The 25,688-nt window shown below is 58.3% G+C and overlaps 1 protein-coding gene across 3 annotated transcripts in view; it reads left to right on the forward strand.

Annotated features, from left to right (window-relative positions):
* DLGAP2 (DLG associated protein 2) overlaps positions 1-25,688 on the forward strand; it is a 460,914-nt gene that overhangs the window by 123,856 nt on the left and 311,370 nt on the right. Inside the window, exon 1 of one of the 3 annotated variants that reach the window (XM_066380044.1) lies at positions 4,551-4,659. The exons of the other annotated variants lie outside the window; for them this stretch is intronic. The gene's annotated coding sequence lies outside the window, so the exon portion shown is untranslated. Of the gene's footprint in view, positions 1-4,550; positions 4,660-25,688 lie in introns of those variants that run through there. 3 annotated transcript variants of the gene reach the window in all.

Genomic DNA, 25,688 nt, shown 5'->3' on the forward strand with positions numbered 1-25,688 from the left:
CCCTCCCCTCCCCTCCCCTCCCCTCCCCTCCCCTCCCCTCCCCTCCCCTCCCCTCCCCTTCCTCAGACTGAGTAACCCCTTGCTGGAGCCAGTGACCTTAGGTCCAAGCTGGTGAGCTTTGCTCAAACCAGATGAGCCCGTGCTCAAGTTGGCAACCTCGGGGTCTCAAACCCGGGTCCTCCGCATCCCAGTCCAACACTCTATCCACTGCGCCACCGCCTGGGCAGGCATCATTCTCTTCTGCTCACAACTGTTCTTTACACTCACTTTCTTTGGCCCCATGATAGCACACACAAAAAATTATTAAAAAATGCAAAAATGATGCAAGAACGAGTATAGCGCACGAGATTCAACTTGATTCTGCGAGTAACACGTGAGAAAGAACGAGATACTGGTGTTGTGCTGCCGATACTGGACCCGTGTGCCAACGCGCCAACTAGCGGCAGCTTCCCGAATCACGACTCATATCTTGGAATTTCGCTCGGATCTCGAACAAAATGACTGAGTTGCAGCTCATATCTTAAAAAGTTTGTATGTTGGTCTGCTCGTATCTCAAGGTACCACTGTACCATCCATTAGGAGAGTCGTGTAAGGAGGGCGTAAGTCTGTCTCCGACTGTCCTTCCCTTTTATGGATATAAATGGTGGTGGTCTTAGAATTCTGGAATTTTTTTGTCTGTGTCACTCACTAGCTGGACTGTGCCTTCATTTCTTTTTTTAAGTGAGAGGAGGGGAGATGGTGAGGCAGACTCCCGCATATGTCACGACCAGGATCCACATGACAGCCCCACCTGGGGATGATGCTTGGACCACCAGAGCTATCCTCAGTGCCTGGGGTTGACACTTGAACAACCAAGCCACTGGCTGGGAGAGGGGGAGGGAGAAGCAGATAGTCACTTCTCATGTTTTCCCTGACCTGGGGATCAAACCCAGATGTCCACACAGTGGGTTGATGCTCTGTCCACTGAGCCACTGACCAGGGCTTGTGTCTTCATTTTGTAAGTCCACCTCTGAGAGGAAATTAGGAACCTCTGTTCTGTACACCGGAAAAGCCCTTCTGGGCATGATGAGCGAGCAGGGCTGGACGATAGGAACACCGTGGGGGCTGTTTCTAGTAGCGAGGTTGTCACTGTTCACTGGCACCAACGCAGGCAGTTGAAATGTGCTACCAGGAAAACTAAAGGTAAGATAACCTTTCATTTAATGGAGCAAACAGAATTCTTGTGAATCTCTGATGTGGGGGTCCCAGCTCCCTCACTGACCAGTTCTTTTTTCTTTTTCTTTTTTTTTACTTAAAAAATTAGATGTGATGGGTGACATTGGTCAACAAATACATAGGTTTCAGGTGAACGTTTCTGTAGCATTTGAACATTTGATTATGTTGTATACTCATCACCCAAAGTCAGATTGTTTTCTGTCACCTTGTGTTTGTCTCTCTTTACCCCCCAGCCCCACTTACCAATCGTCAAACCCTTTGTTCTGCGTCAGGGCTCAGAGAGCTGCACGGAAGGGACAGGAGAACTTCTCTCACTCGTGGTTCCACCTGAATCTGCGGTTACAGAAAACACCAGGCAGCCAGGGTGGTTTCGGGGGATGGGCATCGTGTGTCTGTCATGTGCCCGTGGTGGGGGCGGTGGGGGGTGTTACCCTCAGGAGGCCCACCCTGGGCACTTGGTCTCAGTTGCTAACAATGGTCTTGTTTTTGCCTCTTTGCTGGAATCCCTCCTCGTGGAAGTGGGATGTTGCTTCACAAGCAGGTTGCTGCTGCCGTGTGCCGTGAGAACAGGTCTGGGGCACTTGTGTCAGGCTGACTGGGAGGCCAGAGAGCTGGCCAGCACTGTGTCCAGGGCATCCACAAGGGCAGTGTTTCATCTGTGCACTGAGTGAACAGGTGGACTCCCCACAGGGAGGCGTCACCAGTCCCTGGAGCGTCGGGTGGGGGAGGGCGGAACTGACCCCCTCCTGCGCTGGGCGCCCACCTGCTCCGCCCCCGGACACGGCCACCCCTGTTCTCGGGAAGCTGGGCCCGAGGACCCGGTCTCCCAGGTCTCCCACTTGGAGACAGCAGACGAGACTTCTGGATCCCACATCTCGTGAGCCGGTTCCTGTCATAAACCACCTGTTGTCTGTGTCCCCACGGGTCCCCTGGACGCAGCACAACCACGCACCAGACGTCAGCACCGTGGCTGAGCGCCGATGTCTGTGCCGGCCGCCCGGAACTCGGATGGCCTGCTGAGGTCCCCTGCTCAGTTGCTCTTTGATCTTGGGTAGCTCGAGAGGTGGGCACTCAGCAGAGATGGGCCTGCGCTGGTGAAGAGGAGGGGGATGGAGGTGGAGGCCCCTGGCTGGTGAGGGTCCCTGAGGCTCGTTCTGTCCTCGCCTGGGGGCGGGTATTCAGCCAGTCATCATGTGGCTCCAAAGGAGAGGTTTTGGCCATTCCTGACAAACACGGGGGTCAGCGTGGGCGGGTCCCACTCAGCCCATTGTGATGTGCTGTTTAAGGACCACGCCTCGGCACCCAGCCTGCTTGATGGTCGGCTACAGTCTCCCTTGATGACCGCGTCCACCTCTGTCTGCCCTGCAGGCGAAATGTGCTCGGAAGCAGGTCGTGGCCACATCGCTCCGGTGACCGCCTGTCACCACACGGCCTCCCCTGTGTGCCTCTGTGCCCCCCCATTGGGATGTCACTGTCTTGAGGGCCCACCCCCTCCACCACAGTTGCCTCTCGGGGTCCTTAACTATCTGCAAAGACCCTATTTCTGGGTGAGATGACACCTGAGGTTCCAGGTGGGTGTAAATTTGGGGGGGCCCTGTCCACCCACTCAGGTGTTACAGGTGCAGCCCCACAGAAGGAGGGACCCTGCCCCTCAGCGAGGTGGCGAGCGGGCTGCCTCCTGAGAGCCTGTGAGCTCCAGGTCCCCGTCCCCACCTGCACTCAGGCCGGGGCTGCCTCCCGAGAGCCTGTGAGCTCCAGGTCCCCGTCCCCACCTGCACTCAGGCCGGGGCTGCCTCCTGAGAGCCTGTGAGCTCCAGGTCTCTGTCCCCACCTGCACTCAGGCATTACAGGTGCAGCCCCACAGAAGCAGGGACCCTGCCCCTCAGCGAGGGGGCGAGCGGGCTGCCTCCTGAGAGCCTGTGAGCTCCAGGTCCCCGTCCCCACCTGCACTCAGGCCGGGGCTGCCTCCCGAGAGCCTGTGAGCTCCAGGTCCCCGTCCCCACCTGCACTCAGGCTGAGGGCTGCCTCCCGAGAGCCTGTGAGCTCCAGGTCCCCGTCCCCACCTGCACTCAGGCCGGGGCTGCTCTCTGATGCCAACTCAGACATCGCCCTCGAGGAAGGGGATGCACAGATCTGGGCCCACACGGGTCTAAGTTTGTGACACTGTTCTGCACTGGGCACCCTCCCAGGGGACTTGAGCTGGTGGAGACGAGACCGCTCAGAGCATCCAGGTTGGTCTGCAGAGGCACTGTCCCGTGATGGACAGGACAGGTTGGGGAACCCTGTCTTCGCTCACTGCCAGTCTCGGTGACAGTGAGTGAGCCCACGATCGCCTTTCAGTGTGAGCTGCGCAGGTCTCTGGGGCAGTGGCGGCGACGTTTAGAAGATCGTGTTGATGAAAATTTCTCGAGCACCCCCTTTCTGTCCACACAGAGACTTGGGGTGTCTTTCCTTGTGGTGCAGGTGATGCTGACGCTGCGTCTGTAAGCAGACCCGGGGCCCCCCCCTCCCCCCACGTCTACTTGGAGAAGGCCAGGTCCAGGTCCAGCGCTGCTGCCTAAGTTGCGGGGTCTCGTGTTCCCTGGTTTGGATCCCTCCCTCCAACCAGGTCTTTTGGAGAGTGAGGTGTGTGGCCATGTCCGTGGGTGGAGAGGGCTGGGGTCACAGCGTCCACGTGCCCCGACCTGTGTGGTCAGCAGAAGGCGCATCAGCGGGCAGGGCAGGGGCGTGTGATGGGCGCCAGCCTGCCGGCTCCCAGGCCTGACCTCCCTCCGCCCACTCCCCGAGTGGAGCTGTCTGGGGGCTGAAGGGGCCCGTAGGTGGAGAGCTTTCCTCTCTGCCTGTAACTTTTCAGACCTCGGAGTCACGGCCCAGCTGGATGGCGCTGGCACCTGCCTGCCTCTCTCTCACACACACAGCCTGGTCTTGTCGTCAGCATGGTGACGCTCCCTAGGAAGTTGCCCATTTATGGTGCGGGAGCAAATGATATCATCACTCTGGGCGGCTCCTGCCTCAGCAGGGATCGTTGGTGAAATGAGATTACGGACGGTTGTCTGGAGAAACGGGAGCCGGGGCCCTGCTCTCTGTGGCCGCTGTCCTGGGGGGGACGCTGCGGGCAGTCCCCCCGTGGCTGCACGCCCGCTCTGCCAGGAGCCTGGCCGCCCGCCCCTGCTCGGGCGCAGGGGCCCCGTGTCCACATGGAGCGTGCTCCAGGTCCACGTTTTCCGTAGTGCCGGGATATATGGGACATGCATCGCAAGCCTGTGCCGCTGTGCTGCAGTCCCCAGGCTGGCAGAGCCCTGTGCCCGCGCATCCGTGCCGGCTGACCCGCTCCCTGCACGCACAGGCTGCTGCCCTCGGAGCGCACGGCTGCCGGGGTGCTGAGACGCCCAACGCCCCTCGGGCGTGCTGCTGCTGAGAGCCTGCACCAGCCCTGCTACCTGGGTAAGTGCCGTGACTCATTGCTCACTTTCCTCTGGCGGGCGCTCCACCCGGGCAGCCGGGCAGCCGGCGGCATCAGGTAGGCAGTGGGTGGCTGCACCCCAGCCCTGAGCCCCGGGCAGCGCCCCCAGCCCCGCTTTGCCCCTGGTGCTCGCTGTCCTCTGAGCCAAAGGCTGCTCTGCCCTCGTGAGTGAGAGACGCGTCTCCCCACAGACCTCCAGGCAGCAGCCGGGGGGCGGAATGACTGGCCTCCTGGGAGCCTCGCGGTTGCCATGGAGGATTTGGGGGTGGGCGTGCACAGCAGTCGAAACTGCGCTGCTCTCGTTCTAAGGAGACAAGTTCCTTCTCTGGGGAACCCTTACTCCTTTGAGCACGAAAGGCCCCAGCAGTTTGCGATGCGAGAGAGAGCTGATCGGGCTCCCCGATCGCAGCCGAGATGCAGGGCTGGGCACGGGGCAGCGTCCCCAGGGAGGGAGGGAGTGGGGGCCGCAGTTCTGAAGCCTGCGTTTTGTAGGCGAGCTGCAGGCCATGGGAGAAGAGAGAAACCGCCCGCAGCTCCCCGTGTGATGCCTGCTGGCAGAGGTCAGGCCCTGCCCTGTGCCGCTGGCCTGCGGGGAGGGAAGGAGGGGAAGGGAGGCGTTCTGTGTGAGGCTCTGGGAAGTGCCGCCTGCTTTTATGCCTTGAAAACCGAAAGGCTCTTCAGAAGGCAGAGACTCTGCTGCTGTTCGGTGCTGATGAGCAGGGTTCCCCTGCCTGTCGGAGGTGACAGCGTTTGAGGTGCCGCGGGCGTTGCTGAAGCTTTGGGTGAGCATGCTCTGGGATGCGCAGGCTTTGATGGGGTCCCCGAGAGCCCCCGGGGGCCACTGACCCTCCGGGCCTTTGTCAGCAGGGAACTTTGCAGCAAGCAGCCCATCAGAGGGGAAGCCAGGTCTCTGCTGGGGCTGGTCTGCCTGCTGCCACGCTGACATTTTCTCTCATCTGCTTCACCTGTGCAGCAGCGCGGTCTTCTGAATGGTGGTGGCGAGCCCCTTTGTGGTGAAAGGGGATGTCTGTGAGGGTTGGCAGGGGCTCCGCAGCTGGGTGATGGCTGGTGCAAGCTCCCGTTACAGATGATCAGACGCCTTGCATGTAGATGTTACGCTCTGCGCCGCACTGAGCATGTCCAAGAGGATGCTCCTGGTTTGTCCGTTTTTAGGTGACTGTTGACAATTTCATTCATAATTCTGTCCCCAAAGCTTGGATGCATGTCCACAGGGAGGCTGGTGTCAGAGGGGGGGTTCTGTGGCCTCTGGCAGTCTGTGGCACCTCTCTCCACGGAACCAGCTTCACTCAGCAACAAGTGCTTGCCCAGGGCTTCCGACCTCCAGTGTGACCACTGCAGAGGCCCAGCTGGGCGCAGGGGCCTTCTCGGGGCTCCACGCAGGCGCCCCAGAGTCGCCACATGGGGGACAGGTCTCGGCCTGGGGACGAGCAGACGCCCGCCGCGAGCGCGGTTCCCCTCTGGGTTCAGTTCTCATCAATCCCTAGCACTCGTTCAAGGAACGACGTTTTTTTTTTAAGTCACTTCAGTTTATTTATGGTCAAACAAGCGAAGCCCTGAAGTTAGTGAGGTCCAGTCCAGTGTCCCAGGTGGAAATATGGCCGTGAGGGCGCTCACCATCTCTTAGCTGTGACAGTGACAGGCAGCCGACGGCTCACAGTCCACCTGGAAGCGGTTGGCGCGCTGCACTCCGACCTCACGGAAGCAGGGAGCGGCCTCCAGCACTCGGTATTCTGAGGAAACGCCGCCTCAGAGCTTTCTTCCCTTGAACTGAGTGTCTTGACGTCAGGGCATTAGACTGGCGTTCTCTAAAAACACAGCGTCAGCACAGGCTGAACGGGGACACTGCGTGCTGGGCATGTGGCTCCGCCGCTCGTGGGAGAAAATCAAGGGCGGCTTCCGTCCTCTGCACCTCGGCCGCTGCCAGGGCACACCTGCTCGCCAGGAAGAAAACCGTGATCGCACGCAGGTGCACACAGATGCATACATGTGCACAGATGCATACACGTGCATACAGACACGCACATGGTCCCATCACATGCAAATGCACACACACGTGTCGCCATCACGCACCCCACGTAGAGAACCTGTCCTGGGAGGCTCCGTGAAGGGAGAGTGAGGGGCGGCAGCCGGCACGTGTCCGAGAGGCACTGGGTGCGGTGTGGTCCCCGTTTCCTCGGCCTGCCTGCACGTGTCCGAGAGGCACTGGGCGCGGTGCGGTCCCCGTTTCCCGGGCCTGCACGTGTCCGAGAGGCACTGGGCGCGGTGCGGTCCCCGTTTCCCGGGCCTGCACGTGTCCGAGAGGCACTGGGCACGGTGCGGTCCCCGTTTCCCGGGCCTGCACGTGTCCGAGAGGCACTGGGCGTGGTGCGGTCCCCGTTTCCCGGGCCTGCACGTGTCCGAGAGGCACTGGGCGCGGTGCGGTCCCCGTTTCCTGGGCCTGCACGTGTCCGAGAGGCACTGGGCGCGGTGCGGTCCCCGTTTCCTCAGCTGGCACGTGTCCGAGAGGCACTGGGCGCGGTGCGGTCCCCGTTTCCTCAGCTGGCACGTGTCCGAGAGGCACTGGGCGCGGTGCGGTCCCCGTTTCCTGGGCCTGCACGTGTCCGAGAGGCACTGGGCGCGGTGTGGTCCCCGTTTCCCGGGCCAGCACGTGTCCGAGAGGCACTGGGCGCGGTGCGGTCCCCGTTTCCTGGGCCTGCACGTGTCCGAGAGGCACTGGGCGTGGTGTGGTCCCCGTTTCCTCAGCCGGCACGTGTCCGAGAGGCACTGGGCGCGGTGCGGTCCCCGTTTCCTCAGCTGGCACGTGTCCGAGAGGCACTGGGCGCGGTGCGGTCCCCGTTTCCTCAGCTGGCACGTGTCCGAGAGGCACTGGGCGTGGTGCGGTCCCCGTTTCCTCAGCTGGCACGTGTCCGAGAGGCACTGGGCGCGGTGTGGTCCCCGTTTCCTGGGCCTGCACATGTCCGAGAGGCACTGGGCGTGGTGCGGTCCCCGTTTCCTCAGCTGGCACGTGTCCGAGAGGCACTGGGCATGGTGCGGTCCCCGTTTCCTCAGCTGGCACGTGTCCGAGAGGCACTGGGCGCGGTGCGGTCCCCGTTTCCTCAGCTGGCACGTGTCCGAGAGGCACTGGGCGCGGTGCGGTCCCCGTTTCCTGGGCCGGCACGTGTCCGAGAGGCACTGGGCGCGGTGCGGTCCCCGTTTCCTCAGCTGGCACGTGTCCGAGAGGCACTGGGCGCGGTGCGGTCCCCGTTTCCTCGGCCTGCAGGTCTGGAGAGAGAACCAGTCAGCTCCCCTCAGCGTGTGCAGGGGCTCCTGAATGAACCCTCCACAGGCTGTGACTTCCTGTGCACACGCTCCCATTTACACACTAAGCTACTTGTCTTTCGGTCTCGGCACACGGACGCACCCACCGAGATTGTGCCTAGAGCTCTAAGTTGGGGAGTTGTTTTCAGAGATGCAGCAGCTGGCGGGAGTTTGATCCCTGGGTCATTCTTTTATTCGTGATGATTCCAGGATAATAACTGGGAGTGAAATTAGAATTTTTCAAATGACTTGCATCGGGGAAAAGTCACACAGCATTTCTGTTTAAGAATAGCGATTATGAAACCCTGTTACTGTCCACATGTATTTGTTAAGTGTGCACTGCATTCAGCAGGGTTGAAAACAACATATTTAGGTAGGAATCTTCCACTTCTGGTATTTATCACACAAGCACCAAAAACGCTTTGCTTTCTAAGTGGTGGCTGCGGAGTTGGGCTTCCAGCGCGTGGGGCCCCATGAGTCAGGATGCTCCTTGTTCGCCTGGGCCGTGCGGGGTGGGGTGGGGTGGGGTGGGGGCATGCTCCTGTGGTGCAGGGTCCGACGAGCACCCGGGCTTGCCTCTTCACGGGTCTCTCTGCTCACAGACACTTCAGGGGTCGCTGTGCACCTGCAGCTCAGCTGCCCTCACTGAGTTACGTGATTGTTCAGAGACAGAACTGGAATCATCCAAGTCCCCGAATAGTTTCATGGGGCCGTGCATCAGAACTGTGGTCTCCCTAGCACCCCCAAAACCCTTCTCTGGGTCCTTGAGTTTGTAGAAGTCGAATACGTCTATGGTCAGTGGGAGGTCAGCGTGGCTCGTTCCTGAGCTCATTCCTGAGAACCGTGGCAGGGACGGTCCCTGGTCCCAGACCTTGTGTCCCCGGGAGCTCTCCCCACCCTGGGCTCTCTGTGTGTATTTGCAGCCAGTGCTCGTTCCTGAGAACCGTGGCAGGGACGGTCCCTGGTCCCAGACCTTGTGTCCCCGGGAGCTCTCCCCACCCTGGGCTCTCTCTCTGTGTGTGTATTTGCAGCCAGTGCTCATGACGCCACTTGATTAAGGACCTGAGTCTGCTTGTCACTCGTACAGGGTGGGTGACAGGCAACCCACCATCACCATGCTGTCCTCGGTGTGCACAGGGTGTGTGGGGACCCCTGCAACAACTCCCTGAGCAGGAGGGGGAGCTGACTACATCCTGCAGGGTTCCACCGGGACCTCCGTGTGTGGCTCTCCCTGGTCACATGCGACGTCCACTTTGCTCCTCCCAGGGGACCTGCAGAGGCCCGTGGCCTTGTGGTGACAGCGTGGCACGGTCACACCTGCGTGACACCCGGCTCCCGCTCTTGCAGCCTCGCGCCTGCCTCCTGCCCTGGGTTTGGCCTGGCTGCTGAGGTGTGCCTGTGGAGGGTTCCTGCTCTCCCGCCCGCAGCCTCGGGCCCGGGAGGGGGCTGGGCTGGAGCTGCCTGCAGACTAGTGTGCTGACGTGCCCTGGTCGTAGGCATGCGAGGAAGTCCACGTGTGGATGTGTGGCCGTGTGGCCTGAGGAGCCATCGTTGGGCACAGTGGCGGTTCCACGGCTTCTGTGCTGGGTCTTCCTGTGATTCCAGGAAGCCGTGGCCGGGACACAGGTGAGCCGGGCTCAGAGCACAGAGCCCACTGTGGGAACCAGGCCCCCCAGACGTCCTTGCCTTGGAGCATTCCCCAGGGCCTCATGCTACCCTCTGAGCTTGTCTGTGGTCCGAGAAGGGGAGGCTCCTCTTTCTAAGGCAGAGGAAGGAGCTGGTCAGTGCAGTCGAACTTGGTGAGCCCAGTGGCTGTCACATGCTTGGCTGCCTGGTGCCTTCGCTCTACCCGACCTTGGAAGTATTTCAAGGATGTATATGATGGAAGTCAAGTTCTGGTAACAAAAGGAAACATCTCGTTGCTCAGTGATGAGGGTGGGATCCCCGGGGGGCACACTGGCTGTAGCCAAGAGGATGTGCTGGGAGGAGAGAGAAACCTTTGGAGGTGGGGCTGGTCCTAAACTGTGTTTGCTGAGGCAGAGCCTTCCTTAGGCTGAGTGGACCTGAACAGACGGGACAGTGACACTGGCAGGTCAAAGCCTGGCCGCAGGGACAGTGTGCAGGGTCGGCAGAGAGGGGCCAGCGTCCCCCCCCCCTCATCCCGGCCTCTCAGCCTGCGAGGTCAACCCTCTCGATGGTGCCGACACAGGAAGAGAGAACCTGGGCTTGGTTTTCGCGCCTTTGACTCTGACTTCTTGGGGGCAGGATGGTCCTTCGCCCTGGGCTGACCTTTCTTCCAGCACTGTGCTGGGAAGGTGCAGGCGCATCACATCGGGAACCTTCTGAGGACTGTGCTACTGTGAGTTCACAGATGTGACGAGCATGGGAAGACGGCTGGCGGTCATGGGGCTGCTGAGCACCAGGCGCTGGCCTCAGGCACAGTGCACAAATGCTTCCGATTTGGCAGCGATGTCCCAGGAGCCGCTGGTGCCCTCAGGCCTTTGCCAGGCGGCCCCCACCCCCAACATTTTAGCGGGCGGGAAGAAAGAGGTTTCGGACCAGAGTACAACACACCCACCATAAGCTTTGCAAAATGTTTTCCTCTCGGGTTGGGCATGTGTCTTTTTGACACGTTCCAGAATTCTTCCCGAGCCACGAAGCTGCTTCCTGAAACCGCTCGTCAGGGAAGTCGGAGAAGGTGTGAGGCCTCGTCCACATCTTCGGTTTCCACTGTTCTCAGAGCCCTATCCTGGGCTTTGCTGCGGTTTCCTCACGGATGTTTCCTAGCTCTTGCGGGAGGGAGGTGGCGAGTGGGGGTGGCTCTGGGGCTCCCCAGAGAGGCTGTGTCTTCCTCCTCACTGCTGCAAACGGCTGGGGAAGGGCCAGCGTCACGGCCAGGGCCTTTAGACAGAGAGCCACAGGCAGGGGCTGCCCCTGAGCTGAGCCCAGGGTCAGCCCAGCCCGGCAGGTCCAGTCGGCTCCATGGTGTGGCTCAGGGGTCGGAAACCTATGGCTCGTAAGCCAGATGTGGCTCTTTTAATGGCTGCATCTGGCCCGCAAATCTTTAATAAAAAAATAATAACGTTAAAAATATAAGACATTCTCATGTATGACAATCCATTCATTTCCTACCGCCCATGTTCATGGTTGCGGGTGACTGGAGCCATCACAGCTGTCCTCCGGGACAACACCCAATTTTTACTGGATAATGCCTAAGGAACACGGGTCGTTGTATGGCTCTCACGGAATTACATTTTAAAATATGTGGTGTTCATGGCTCTCTCAGCCAGAGGTTCCCGACCCCTGGTGTGGGTGGTGGTGGGGTTCACGTAACAGCTCCGGAGGGACCTACCTTCTGCTGAGCGAGCCATCACGCCAGCCGGGACCTGTGACCTGCGGTGAAGAGGCGGGACCTCCAGCTGTGTGCCCAGGTGTGCCGCGTGCACAGCGCAGAGGACAGCCTGGGGTTTTGAGCTCCAGTGTTTGCTCATGTTCTGAACAGGAACCCAGTTTAAAAAGGGGCAGCTGTGTTATTTTAAAATTTCCCCCATTCATGGAAAAGCAAAGCTGTCCTTTAAAATCCCCTCAGCAGACTCAGTGGGTGAAGAGGGCTGTGCCCCAAGGAAGGGCCGTGCACGCAGGAGACACCGTGTTCCAGGGTGGGACCCACATGTCCTCGTCACCCGAGGAAGGGCTGTGCACGCAGGAGACACCGTGTTCCAGGGTGGGACCCACATGTCCTCGTCACCCGAGGAAGGGCTGTGCGTGCAGGAGACACCGTGTTCCAGGGTGGGACCCACATGTCCTCGTCACCCGAGGAAGGGCTGTGCGTGCAGGAGACACTGTGTTCCAGGGTGGGACCCACATGTCCTCGTCACCCGAGGAAGGGCTGTGCGTGCAGGAGACACCGTGTTCCAGGGTGGGACCCACATGTCCTCGTCACCCGAGGAAGGGCTGTGCGTGCAGGAGACACCGTGTTCCAGGGTGGGACCCACATGTCCTCGTCACCCGAGGAAGGGCTGTGCACGCAGGAGACACCGTGTTCCAGGGTGGGACCCACATGTCCTCGTCACCCGAGGAAGGGCCGTGCGTGCAGGAGACACCGTGTTCCAGGGTGGGGGGCGGTGGGTCTGGGACCCCGTGTCCTCGTCACCAGGCCCCAGAGCGTGCCCCCCACTGCTGACCTGCTGGTCAGCACCAGAGGCTCAATCCATGGCCCCCAACGATTCAGCTGATGTCCACAGGGTGAGATTTGGTGTCAGGATGTCACTTGGGGACCTGGGAGTGGCCGTGCGGCCGGGCTCTGGTTGGCTGCCCAGTGGATGGACTGTCCCAGGCTCTGAGCATAGTGGGGCGAGCTTTGTGCCAGACTCCGGGCTGGTCTGTGCCGATTGCAGGGCTGTGCCCTCGGGGGACCCAGCAGCCTGCTCCTGTTGGTGAGCACAGTACCAGCCTTCCCCTCGAGCCCAGAGCAGACCGACACCAGCCACCACTCTGCGGACACCCCTGCCTTCTCCACAGTGACCATCCTCTCCGGCCGGTGTGTCCCTGTGTCCACAGGCAGAGCTCAGCTTCCCGGGATCAAGTCAGCAAAGCGTTTGCTGCTGGACGTTGCTTTGGCCCACGCTGCCCAGGCTGCTGTCCACGCCCAGTGCCTTCCACAGCTGCTCTGGGGCTTCTGTCCCTCCGGTCACGGGGCCCCCAGTCCCACCTCCCTCCCCCACAGTGCATCACCATCCCCGTTTGTAAGGTTTGTCTTTAAAGCATTTGTGACTATTGTCTGACTGCTCAGGACAGGCTCTAGGTGTGTGTGTGTGTGTGTGATTTTGATTTATTGTGCTAGTTTATTTGAATTTAATTCACCTCCATGTGCACGTGGGTGACTCTATGTTTATTCGGTGAGAGGAGCATCCTTAGTCACTGCTGAGGAAGCAGTGAGCTTTCTGGTGTGGTCCTGGCAGTCAAGTGAGGCAGTGGTGTGCACAGACGGCTGTGTCCACCCATGGAGACGTGTCCTTGCTGTGTGGCGTGTCACTGGAGTGTGACCGAGCCCGTCAGTGCTGCCGGGAACCACGCAGTTCAGGCCTGAGTTTCCCTGATGCTGTGTCTGGGCCATGAACCCCCACCCCGGGGTCCTGCCGTGTCCCTGTCCCTGGCGCGGTCAGTGCAGACAGGAGGCCCTGCCGCCCGGCCTCAGCTGCAGAAGGGGAGTGAGGGTCGGAGGAGTACGCACTGCCCCTCCCTGTTTATTTCCCCCGCGTGGGGGGTTCCGGCGTCGTCTTTGAAGAGGGAGGCCAGTTTCCCGTCCATTAATTCTTCGTCCATGTAACTCACAGATTCTCGGTTGTCACCACGAGCCCCTGACACATTCTGGTGTCCACTTGACTTGCTGAAGTTTCTGTCCTCAAACGTGAGACTGATCTTAAAACTTGGACGTCGGTGCCCTCATTAGCTTTGTTTTGGGATCGTGCCGTTTTCCCGCGGAGCGCCCGCTGGGTGGACACCTCCTCCTGTCCCCGAGCCTGCGCTCCGCCTGTGAGGGGCCGTGTCGGGGAGGCCGCCGGCCTGCCTCTGAGGAACACACCACACGGGGCCGACGTGCCCGCTGCGTGCTGCTCAGAGAGGGCGGGTTCTTACTAAAAATAACCCGGAATGCACTCCGCCCACCTGGCGTATTCTGCTGAGCACGACGGGGGTTTCCAGTGTCACCCTGTTACGGGACTGGACTGGCGGGGTCCCGCCGGGCAGGGCGGAGTGCGTCTGTGTGGGAACGGTGCATGCGTCCCGGCGGGGAGGGCGGAGCGTGTCTGTGTGGGAACGGTGCGTGCGTCCCGGCGGGGAGGTGTCTGTGTGGGAACGGTGCGGGGGTCCCGGCTGGGAGGGCAGAGCGCGTCTGTGTGTGGGAACGGTGCGTGCGTCCCGGCGGGGAGGGCGGAGCGTGTCTGTGTGGGAACGGTGCGGGGGTCCCGGCTGGGAGGGCAGAGCGCGTCTGTGTGTGGGAACGGTGCGTGTGTCCCGGCGGGCAGGGTGGAGCGCGTCTGTGTGTGGGAACGGTGCGTGTGTCCCGGCGGGGAGGGCGGAGCGCGTCTGTGTGTGGGAACGGTGCGTGTGTCCCGGCGGGCAGGGTGGAGCGCGTCTGTGTGTGGGAACGGTGCGTGTGTCCCGGCGGGCAGGGTGGAGCGCGTCTGTGTGTGGGAACGGTGCGTGTGTCCCGGCGGGGAGGGCGGAGCGCGTCTGTGTGTGGGAACGGTGCGTGTGTCCCGGCGGGCAGGGTGGAGCGCGTCTGTGTGTGGGAACGGTGCGTGTGTCCCGGCGGGCAGGGCAGAGCGCGTCTGTGTGTGGGAACGGTGCGTGTGTCCCGCCGGGCAGGGCGGAGCGCGTCTGTGTGTGGGAACGGTGCGGGGGTCCCGGCGGGGAGGGCGGAGCGTGTCTGTGTGGGAACGGTGCGTGCGTCCCGGCGGGGAGGGCGGAGCGTGTCTGTGTGGGAACGGTGCGGGGGTCCCGGCGGGGAGGGCGGAGCGTGTCTGTGTGGGAACGGTGCGTGCGTCCCGGCGGGGAGGGCGGAGCGTGTCTGTGTGGGAACGGTGCGTGCGTCCCGGCGGGGAGACATGGCGAGGCAGACACACGCCGCCCGATGGCTTCCCCGGAGCGAGCTGCTGCGCTCGCAGGGCAGCACCTGTCACGGGGTTAGTTTAGTCAGGGAGGTGACAGGCACGTTGGGATTAAAACCCTTCTTTTTTCTGTTTTTTCATTAAAAACATTTTTTTGGCCTCACCTGTAGTGGTACAGTGGATAAAGCATTGACCTGGAATGCTAAGGTCTCCAGTTCAAGACCCTGGGCTTGCCTGGTCAAGGCACATATGGAGTTGATGCTTCCTGCTCCTCCCCCCCTTCTCTCTCTCTCTCTCTCTCTCTCTCCCCTCTCTAAAATGAATAAAAATAAAATCTTAAAAAAATTTTTTTTAAAGACTTTATTCATTTGAGAGAGAGAGAGAGGGAGAAGGAGAAGAGGAGCAGGAAGCATCAACTCCCAGATACACCTTGACCCGGCAAGCCCAGGGTCTTGAACTGGCAACCTCAGTGTTCCAGGTCAATGCTCTATCCACTGCGCCACCACAGGCCAAGCAACATGCTGGGATTGTCACCCCAGTAAGTCACTCCCCACCTGAGCCTCTGGGTCCATGTCACCCGGACACAAGGGAAAGGCTCGCACTTGATAGGGGGGAGGGGAGGACACCTGGGCTGGAGCCTCCTGGAGCCTGGTCCTGACCCATCCACTGGGATGTCCACCTTTCAGGTTTCCTGCATGGGGACCCTGGGAAAGGTCTGGGATCGTTGTGTCCTGTCCTTGGCATGGGTCATTCATTCACCAGGAATACTAAGATTTTTAAAAGCCCAAATGGATGTAACAAGCAGCCAACTGTTTATTAAATCACAGGTCAGGGAGGTTGTGTGGGGAGCTGATCAGAGACGGTAGCTCTAAAGCATCTTTGTCGGCAGAAATTTGTGTTAAAATTTTTATATCAGTGTAAAAAAATATAGACAGGGATCTGTAACTCAAAAAACAGCGGATATAAACTAAGAGATATGGACAAGAGTGTGGTGGTTACGGGGGTGGGGGGAGGGAAGGAGGGGGAGGAGGAGGGGGAGGGGGAGGGGTACAAAGAAAACTAGATAGAAGGTGATGGAGGACAATCTCTCTTTGGGTGATGAGTATGCAACAGAATTGAATGAAAAGATAACCTGGACATGTTTTCTTTGAATATATGTACCCTGATTTATTGATGTCACCCCATTAAAATAAAAATTTATTTATAAAAAAAAACAAAAAAAACCCCAGCGGATACCAGTTCATGCATTCAGAGTTCAAAAGAATGACGAAAGGACCCAAAATGCATAGCACACTCCTATCCCCTTTTTCCGAAAAGCTGCTCCTGGTTCCCCAGGGCAACTGCCTTAGGGCGTGAGTTCCTGCAGGGTGTGGTGTGCAGCGGGCCAGGCACAGAGCTCCTGGCTGGCACACGGCTGGCACATGGGAGCCACCACGGGGAACACCTACTGTTCGGGTGGCTCTCTCCAGCACCCGGCATCTGGGCAAGAACTGCTGACTCTGAGGCACTCTCCGGTCACCGTGGGGACATTTCTATCTGCCACCGTGTGTGACGGAGCCCAGTGGATTATGTTCTACCTTTTTTTTTGCACGTTTATCCTTCAGTGACACCGATTGCCCGGGTGCCTACCTGTGATTCACTAGAACAGAAGGTGCACGGTGGTTCAGCGCATGCGTGTTCTCTGCCTGTGACACGAGTCACGGGACTTGAGAAGGAAAGACAGCCTTCACCGTGGGACAGATATGAAGTGGGGGGGCTCCCATCTCCGTTTGGTCTGCATGCTGTCCCCTCCCCTTTCCCCCTGGGAGCCGGGACGGCGTAGGTCCGAGACCACCTTCCAGAACTGCAGTGTTTGACCCACGATTGAGCTCAGGGAAATGGGCTTTAAACCCATTTAAACCCTCGGGAAGGGTTGTTTCCACTTCTCTGTCCAGTGAGCAGATAGATGACGAAGACCAGGATGAGGCTCCAGATGTCACTGTTGGCTCTTGGGGGTCACATAGACCCGATGCAGCTCTACCCCAGCAGAGGTGATGCGTTTGGCAAGGGGACCCCAGCTTCATCCTCAGCAGGCCTCAGATGGTGGACCTCTGCTGGACGTGGGCACTGGAGAGTGTGTGAACCCTCGCAGGACTCCCTGCAGCTGGTACGGGGTGACCTCAGAGCCCGTGCGTCCATGCTGGCTCTTACCCTCCTGAAGGAGGTCGGCAGGGCGAGACCAGGGTCCAGAGGTGCTTCCTGCAGAGCTGTGCGGGCAGCTGGGCGTGGCGGACAGACAGGGCCTTGACTATTCCAGGGATCAACGTGATGACTCACCCTCCGCCTTCCCCTTCCCTCTCCCGTTCTCTCTCCGTCAGTTTTTTTTTTTTTTTTTTTTTAATAACTAGAGCTTGTTCCATTTGGGAAAATGGAAAGTCCCTTTTTCAGAGAGTGGGGCCATGCAGGGGTGTCTTCTGCCCACCGTAGCGTCAGCTGTGTTTGAGAGTGCAGACTCGTCTTAGGTATCTGTGGGAGCCGGGACCCAGGTGGGAGGTTCGCCGGAGAGCAGGTGACCGCCAGCCTGCGGGCAGCTGGCCAGGGCAGTTTCCTCTCCCGCGATGCCACGCGCTCCCCCTCATTTCTGTCCTGTACTTACCCTCCACCATCTCCCCCGTGGGGCGGGCCGGACGCTGTGAGTGCCGGAGGCTCTGCACACGTGGAGCCCGAGGGCGGTGTCCCCGTGAGCGCCCTGCACCTCTGTCCACGGTCTGCACTGAGCACTCCTGTTTCTCTTACTTTCGACTGCCCTCGGGGGCCTGGTGGCCATGGGGACAAGCTGGGTCCTGGCCGTGCGGCATCCGTGTCTGGCCTTTGTCTTGGGAACAGGGTCCCTTGTGAGGAGCCAGAGATGAGGGTCCGGCGGCATCCTCAGTCGCGATTGTGGGGGTTGTCGAAGGGAGTGCAGTCTGAGGACTCGTCTGAAGTGCGCCTTCCAAGGAGAAAACATGATCCTACAAACAGCAAACAGTAGAGGGGATGTTTCCCGCTGGGGTTCTCTTGAAAGCCCCCGAGTGATGGAGGAGCAGGGCCTGCTGGCCCCCCCACACACATGGGCTGGGTTATCTGACCTGACCTGACCTTGCCGTCTGTGCCCCACCCAACTCCCTCCACCCTGTTGGTGGAGGACTGATCGTGGGTGCACAGCCCTTGACCTGGCTGCTGAGTCTTTGCTTGTGGGGTCCTGGGTTACGCACTGGGCCTGTGGGGTCCTGTGTTGCGCACTTGGCCTGTGGGGTCCTGGGTTGCGCACTTGGCCTGTGGGGTCCTGGGTTACGCACTTGGCCTGTGGGGTCCTGGGTTACGCACTTGGCCTGTGGGGTCCTGTGTTGCGCACTTGGCCTGTGGGGTTCTGGGTTATGCACTTGGCCTGTGGGGTCCTGTGTTGCGCACTTGGCCTGTGGGGTCCCGGGTTGCGCACTTGGCCTGTGGGGTCCTGGGTTGCGCACTGGGTCTGTGGGGTCCCGGGTTGCGCACTTGGCCTGTGGGGTCCTGTGTTATGCACTTGGCCCGTGGGGTTCTGGGTTATGCACTTGGCCTGTGGGGTCCTGTGTTATGCACTGGGCCTGTGGGGTCCTGTGTTATGCACTTGGCCTGTGGGGTCCTGGGTTGCGCACTTGGCCCGTGGGGTCCTGTGTTGCGCACTTGGCCCGTGGGGTCCTGTGTTGTGCACTTGGCCCGTGGGGTCCTGTGTTATGCACTGGGCCTGTGGGGTCCTGTGTTATGCACTGGGCCTGTGGGGTTCTGTGTTATGCACTTGGCCTGTGGGGTTCTGGGTTATGCACTTGGCCTGTGGGGTCCTGTGTTGCGCACTTGGCCTGTGGGGTTCTGGGTTATGCACTTGGCCTGTGGGGTCCTGTGTTACACACTTGGCCTGTGGGGTTCTGGGTTATGCACTTGGCCTGTGGGGTCCTGTGTTGAGCACTTGGCCTGTGGGGTCCTGTGTTGCGCACTTGGCCTGTGGGGTCCCGGGTTGCGCACTTGGCCCGTGGGGTTCTGGGTTATGCACTTGGCCCGTGGGGTCCTGTGTTGCGCACTTGGCCTGTGGGGTTCTGGATTATGCACTTGGCCCGTGGGGTCCTGTGTTGAGCACTTGGCCTGTGGGGTCCTGTGTTATGCACTGGGCCTGTGGGGTCCTGTGTTATGCACTTGGCCTGTGGGGTCCTGTGTTACACACTGGGCCTGTGGGGTCCTGTGTTACACACTTGGCCCGTGGGGTCCTGTGTTGCGCACTTGGCCCGTGGGGTCCTGTGTTATGCACTTGGCCTGTGGGGTCCTGTGTTATGCACTGGGCCTGTGGGGTCCTGTGTTATGCACTGGGCCTGTGGGGTTCTGTGTTATGCACTTGGCCTGTGGGGTTCTGGGTTATGCACTTGGCCTGTGGGGTCCTGTGTTGCGCACTTGGCCTGTGGGGTTCTGGGTTATGCACTTGGCCTGTGGGGTCCTGTGTTACACACTTGGCCTGTGGGGTTCTGGGTTATGCACTTGGCCTGTGGGGTCCTGTGTTGAGCACTTGGCCTGTGGGGTCCTGTGTTGCGCACTTGGCCTGTGGGGTCCCGGGTTGCGCACTTGGCCTGTGGGGTTCTGGGTTATGCACTTGGCCCGTGGGGTCCTGTGTTGCGCACTTGGCCTGTGGGGTTCTGGGTTATGCACTTGGCCCGTGGGGTCCCGTGTTGAGCACTTGGCCTGTGGGGTCCCGGGTTGCGCACTTGGCCCGTGGGGTTCTGGGTTATGCACTTGGCCCGTGGGGTCCTGTGTTATGCACTTGGCCTGTGGGGTCCTGTGTTATGCACTTGGCCTGTGGGGTTCTGGGTTATGCACTTGGCCTGTGGGGTCCTGTGTTATGCACTTGGCCTGTGGGGTCCTGTGTTATGCACTGGGCCTGTGGGGTCCTGTGTTATGCACTTGGCCCGTGGGGTCCTGTGTTATGCACTTGGCCTGTGGGGTCCTGTGTTATGCACTGGGCCTGTGGGGTCCTGTGTTATGCACTGGGCCTGTGGGGTCCTGTGTTATGCACTTGGCCTGTGGGGTTCTGTGTTATGCACTTGGCCTGTGGGGTTCTGGGTTATGCACTTGGCCTGTGGGGTCCTGTGTTGCGCACTTGGCCTGTGGGGTTCTGGGTTATGCACTTGGCCTGTGGGGTCCTGTGTTACACACTTGGCCTGTGGGGTTCTGGGTTATGCACTTGGCCTGTGGGGTCCTGTGTTGAGCACTTGGCCTGTGGGGTCCTGGGTTGCGCACTTGGCCTGTGGGGTCCCGGGTTGCGCACTTGGCCTGTGGGGTTCTGGGTTATGCACTTGGCCCGTGGGGTCCTGTGTTGCGCACTTGGCCTGTGGGGTTCTGGGTTATGCACTTGGCCCGTGGGGTCCTGTGTTGAGCACTTGGCCTGTGGGGTCCCGGGTTGCGCACTTGGCCCGTGGGGTTCTGGGTTATGCACTTGGCCCGTGGGGTCCTGTGTTATGCACTTGGCCTGTGGGGTCCTGTGTTATGCACTTGGCCTGTGGGGTCCTGTGTTATGCACTTGGCCTGTGGGGTTCTGGGTTATGCACTTGGCCTGTGGGGTCCTGTGTTATGCACTTGGCCTGTGGGGTCCTGTGTTATGCACTTGGCCTGTGGGGTCCCGGGTTGCGCACTTGGCCTGTGGGGTCCCGGGTTGCGCACTTGGCCTGTGGGGTTCTGGGTTATGCACTTGGCCTGTGGGGTCCTGTGTTATGCACTTGGCCTGTGGGGTCCTGTGTTATGCACTTGGCCTGTGGGGTTCTGGGTTATGCACTTGGCCTGTGGGGTCCTGTGTTATGCACTTGGCCTGTGGGGTACTGTGTTATGCACTTGGCCTGTGGGGCCCTGGGTTGCGCACTGGGCCCGTGGGGTCCTGTGTTGCGCACTGGGCCCGTGGGGTCCTGTGTTATGCACTGGGCCCGTGGGGTCCTGTGTTATGCACTTGGCCCGTGGGGTCCTAGGTTACGCACTTGGCCCGTGGGGTCCTGTGTTCCGCACTTGGCTTGTAGAACTGTGTGTTGCACACTTGGCCCGTGGGGTCCTGGGTTACGCACTTGGCCCGTGGGGTCCTGTGTTGCGCACTTGGCTTGTAGAACTGTGTGTTGCACACTTGGCCCGTGGGGTCCTGTGTTGTGCACTGGGCCCGTGGGGTCCTGTGTTGCGCACTTGGCTTGTAGAACTGTGTGTTGCACACTGGGCTGCCTGCGACCTGCAGGTTCGGGGAATGAGAGGACCCCTTCTCTGCAGGAAGGCCACTGACCCCAAGTGTGCCAGTGTCCTAGGGCTGCCTCCCTGCACCGCTGACGCTGTCGTCTCGGTCTGGAGGACAGAAGTCCCAGGGCAGGCTGTCACGACAGGGTGGGCTCCTTCCCAGGGCCCCGGGAGGGTCAGTCCAGGCCTCTCCCAGCTTCTGGATTCTGGAAATCTTTGGCGTGTGGTGGCATCACTGTCTCTGCCTCCATCTTCACATGGCCGCCTCTCTGTGTCTGTCCCCGCAATCCCCTTTTTATGAGGTCACCAGTCATCGGATTAGGGCCACCTCCTCCAGTATGACCTCATCTTAGCCAGTTACATCTGCAATGACCTGTCTTCAAATAAGGTCCCATTTTAAGGTCCTGGCGGTTAGGATTCCAACCTGTGAATGTGGAAGGACACCAATTAATAACTGGCCTCAGGACACAGCCTTGGTGTCACCCCCGTGGTTTTGGGAACAAGATCACAGTGGTGCTGTCAGGGTTTCTGCTTTCATGATGAATCACATTCTCGATTCTGGTTGTTGCCGAGGAGATCCTGCACTAGGCTGAGTCTTTGCGTGGCACATTCTGTGGGTTTGGGCAAATGCCCAGTGTCATGTGTCCTGGGTTCCCTGTCGTAGAATGAAACCCTCTGAGCTTGGCCTGCCCATCCCGCCCCAGCCCTGCAACCTCTGGTCTGTCCCTGTCCTCATGGCTCTTTGCTGGGATGTCCCAGAGTTGGATCACACCGCATGGAGCCTCCCCAGGGTGGCTTCTCTCTCAGTCACATGCATTTGGTTCCTCCTTGTCTTTTTCTGGCTTCGTAGCTCACTTCTTTTCAGCGCTGATAATGTCCTGTAGACTGCGTGGGCCACACTCTGTTTAGTCATTCACCCCCGAAGGACGCCGTGGTTGCCCCTAAGTTTCGGCAGTTGTGATGAAGCTGCTGTAAGCATGGAGAGCAGGTTTCTGTGTGGACAGACGCTCTTAGCTCACTTGGCTAAATGCCGAAGAGCGTGATTGCTCGGTCCTGCAACAAGAATGTGTTTAGCTTTGCAAGAAGTCTTCCAGAGGAGCCGTGTGTATGATGTTGGCGTCTTGTTACACGCTTATTTGCCACCTGTGTACACTCAGGTCCTTTGCACACTTCTAAACTGGGTTGTTTCTTGTCGAGGCTAAGAAGCCTTTGGATCCCCCGTAGTTTTGGGAACAAGATCACAAGCCTTGATCAGATATGCGTTTGAAAAAAAAATTTTTTTTTCTCAGACTGTGGCTTGTCTCATTATTCTCGTAAGCACTATTTTACTATCAGTATATAAAAATACAAGTAGGGCTTTCTGCTGGATCATTTTGTTGAAGCTGTATTTAAAAATAAAAACTATAAGTGAGGTTAGCAGTGGCTATTGGACGCCTGCTCAGTGACGGGTGGTGTACTGAGGGTGCGGCTGCCTCTGTTCTGCTGATAGGTCTACCTGTAGGCTCCCCAACAACGGCATATGTTCCGACAGCCATGCGCCTTTTTTATGAACATTTATCAACTGTGAACCACAGACAGGAGTGCTCCTGGGATTCTGACGACGCAATTAAAATACGACTCGTCTATTGAGTGAGGTTGTTATGCCATTGGGAAGATGGTCCCAGATATAAATAGTAGTGACCCATGGCTAGTGAGTGAAGTTTCCTGAGAAAGAGGTGGACATGGTGTAGCAGGGACACAGGGTCTGAAGGATCAGCGACAGTTTCACAGAGGGTGTGGCCTCTGATTGGACTCGGGAATGAGAAAAGTCATTTAAGTGGAGACCATGGGAGCGTGGCTAAGCGGCAGCCCAGGTGCTTGAAGGTGCACCGTGTCTGTGTTCTTGTGATGGTCACTTCTGTCGTAGTGAGACTCCTGGATCCTGCACATGGGCGGACGGGGGCCGTGGGAGGAGAGGGACGGGTGGAGAACGTGCGTCTGGCCCTGAGAGCGTGGTGAGTGACCGGGCGTGGACCAGTGGGGGCTTCCGTGCTGGAGTTTCTGCAGCTACACCTCCCCCAGGAGCCGCGCCCGCTGCAGGCTCGGGTGAATGCGCAGGCCCCCAGCGGTGAGAGGCACCCACTGTTGCAAGCAGAGCTGAGTCTCCCTCTGATCAGGGCTCCTTCCTCGGGCCCTGTGACGCCGTGTGGCCGCCTTTCACGCAGGCTCCCACGAGAGGTGAATTTCCTGAGGTGAGCTAGTCCAGCTCCGGAGGTGCCGTTTGCCCTGGGAGTTCTGTGCTTGCGTCTGGAGCAGAGGTGCGGTCAGTGTCCAGGAAGAGGAGCCTCTGTTGTCTCCAAGGACGCGAGAGCCTGGCCCTCTGGGCGCTGTCCCTGGTGCTGAACTCGCGTGGGGCGCAAAGTCCTTCGGCTCCTCCCCGGTTCCAGGGCGAATCGGAGACGCTCACGTTATCAACTCTGGAAATTAACTGGTAAATTTATATTGGGAAGAATTACCTGGTTTATTGTGTTGGAAATTTATTGTGTTAACCATCGCATTAAGGGAGTGATGTGTTGCTGGAATTCTGAACACCTGGTCTGGAAGGCTTTGGAAAATGGGAAAGCCATGGAGCTCTTGGTTGTTTGACATTATTATATGTTTATTACTTCATTTGCACACACAAGTGTTATGTTTGGCATATTAAAATTTAAAGTAAGGCTTTAATGAGGGGATAATTACAAAACCTAATTAAATTTGCAATGATATGTAAGCCTGCTTTTTTACAGTTGGAATAATAACATTTGAACCTGCCGTATCTCTTAATGCTTGCTAGGTCCTGGAATAATTAGTAATGACAGCAACCCAGCTGCCCTGTAAGGTTGTAGGTGCTGTGCTGTTGAAATGTGAACCCGTGTGTCCTGCACAGAGTGAAAGCCCAGTGGTTGTTCTCAGCTGTTACCGTTGCTCCTGACTTCTGATGAATAATCAAGTAAAGATACGCTCAGAGGAGATTATCAACAGCATTTCTCCTCCCACCGGCTCCATGCTGTTCATTCATTTTGTCACATCTTTCCTACGTGCGGACTGCCCGCTGAACTAGGAAGTTTGTGAAGTTGAAAAATTGTCACATGTTCTGAACTCAGGGTCATCCACACTGTCAGAGAGAATATTGAGCAAAAACGTTCTGCTTTCTGCAGCAGTGAGTGGACTGCTGTTGCTGGTTTCTCCCTGGTCCTTGATGGCCAGGTTGGGAGGACAGGAAGCTGCCCACTAGCCTGCAGATCGACTCAGAAGAGGTCGCCTCAAGGGGAGGAAGGCAGCAGGCCTCCCTCTTGCCCCCGTGAGAGGGCAGGGCCCACAGACAAAGGAGCCCGTCCTCTGCAGCCGTGTCCGCCGTTGGCACAAACATCTGTCCTGTGGAGACAGAACTCAAGGTGGAGGTGAGAACCGTCTTTGAAGTTGTATCGTGTTCATAATTCAAAAACAACTTCATAGATTATTTTGCAAAAACAAGAAAGACATCTTTCAGACTTTTTTATTTTATCTTTTGACTCTTTTTGGTCTTTACATTCCTGCATTAAAACTGCCCTTTTGGGCGAGTGAGAAGTGTTGCCTAGGTCTGGTGAGGGCGGGGCAGCAAGTCGGGGGACCCCGTGGAGGAAATGCTGTCCTACACGGAGTGGCACTGTGGCCCTCCCAGGCGGGCTAATGACATCCTCACGGACAATTAGACTCCAAAGGAGCAGCACCTGCCTCGAAAGCACTCTTGCCAGAGTGCTGGGCTTGGCAGAGGCAGCAGCCAGGCTCCGTGCAGCCCCACGCTGGGCCCATCTGCCCCATCCACATCGGTCCTGGAGAATGTCAGCAGCCGTGGGAGCATGGGGGGCCGGGTGTCCACCCTGCAGGGAGGCGCAGACTTCCCTGTTTCCATTTGTAAGGTTTTACCTGGATTGTAAGACCTGGTGGGAAGAAAAGGCCGTGTTGTGGAGAGAAAATAGGTGGTGACTCATTTGATTTGGGAGAAATGGAATTCATCATGGGTTATTCTTGAAACCATTGGAAATGAGGGTAAGGTAGAATTCAGGTATTATTGTCTAGTCTTATTCATTTTTAAAAGTTTTATAAAACCTCTTACTAAGGGCCTTTGATGGACTTGCTCTGAATTATATTGAAATGTTAAAATATGTCAAAACTCATAAAAGAAGGAAAATATATATCCAACACAATTAATTACCTAGATGTGAGATTTAACTGCAGGTTTACTGTTCGTCAAGGCAGCAAGAGATGTGGCCAATGGTGTAATTATTTCTTTCTCAAAAGAAGTCACTTTTCGAGTGGAGCATGCTAAATATTAAGAGGAATTTTCCACGTAGGGTCTCACATGAGGGATGTTGGGCTCCAGGAACATCAGTTCTCCAGCAGGGGGACTGCCTGCTGCCAGCCACGCCCACCAGCCACGCCCTCCCCTGGCCCTCAGGTGAAGGCCAATGGGAGATCCTGCTTTCTTCCTGGGGACAGAGCCCACACCCTTTGCCCGGCTGGGGACACCTGCCATCTGTTTCTGATCCTTCTTTGCTTGACTTTCTGAAATACCAGACGTTGTGGGGAATTTGAAGTCATTTTAGCTCTTTTATGAAATTTAAGTGTGTATGGACTTAATTACTCAAATTTATAGTCTGAATATTTAGAATTGGAATTCCTTCCTTCCATAAAGTATATCTGTATTAATGTTCTGTGGATACTTTAAGCACAATCCTAGAAATGGCTATTTTCCTCATAATTATCCTGACGTCATGAATCATTGAGAATCAGAATTTAATGGTTAATTGAGTTGGGACAAGTTATGTGGTATTTGT

The sequence above is a fragment of the Saccopteryx leptura genome, chromosome 4, assembly GCF_036850995.1.
Source record: "Saccopteryx leptura isolate mSacLep1 chromosome 4, mSacLep1_pri_phased_curated, whole genome shotgun sequence".
In the NCBI taxonomy this organism is placed as follows: Eukaryota; Metazoa; Chordata; class Mammalia; order Chiroptera; family Emballonuridae; genus Saccopteryx; species Saccopteryx leptura.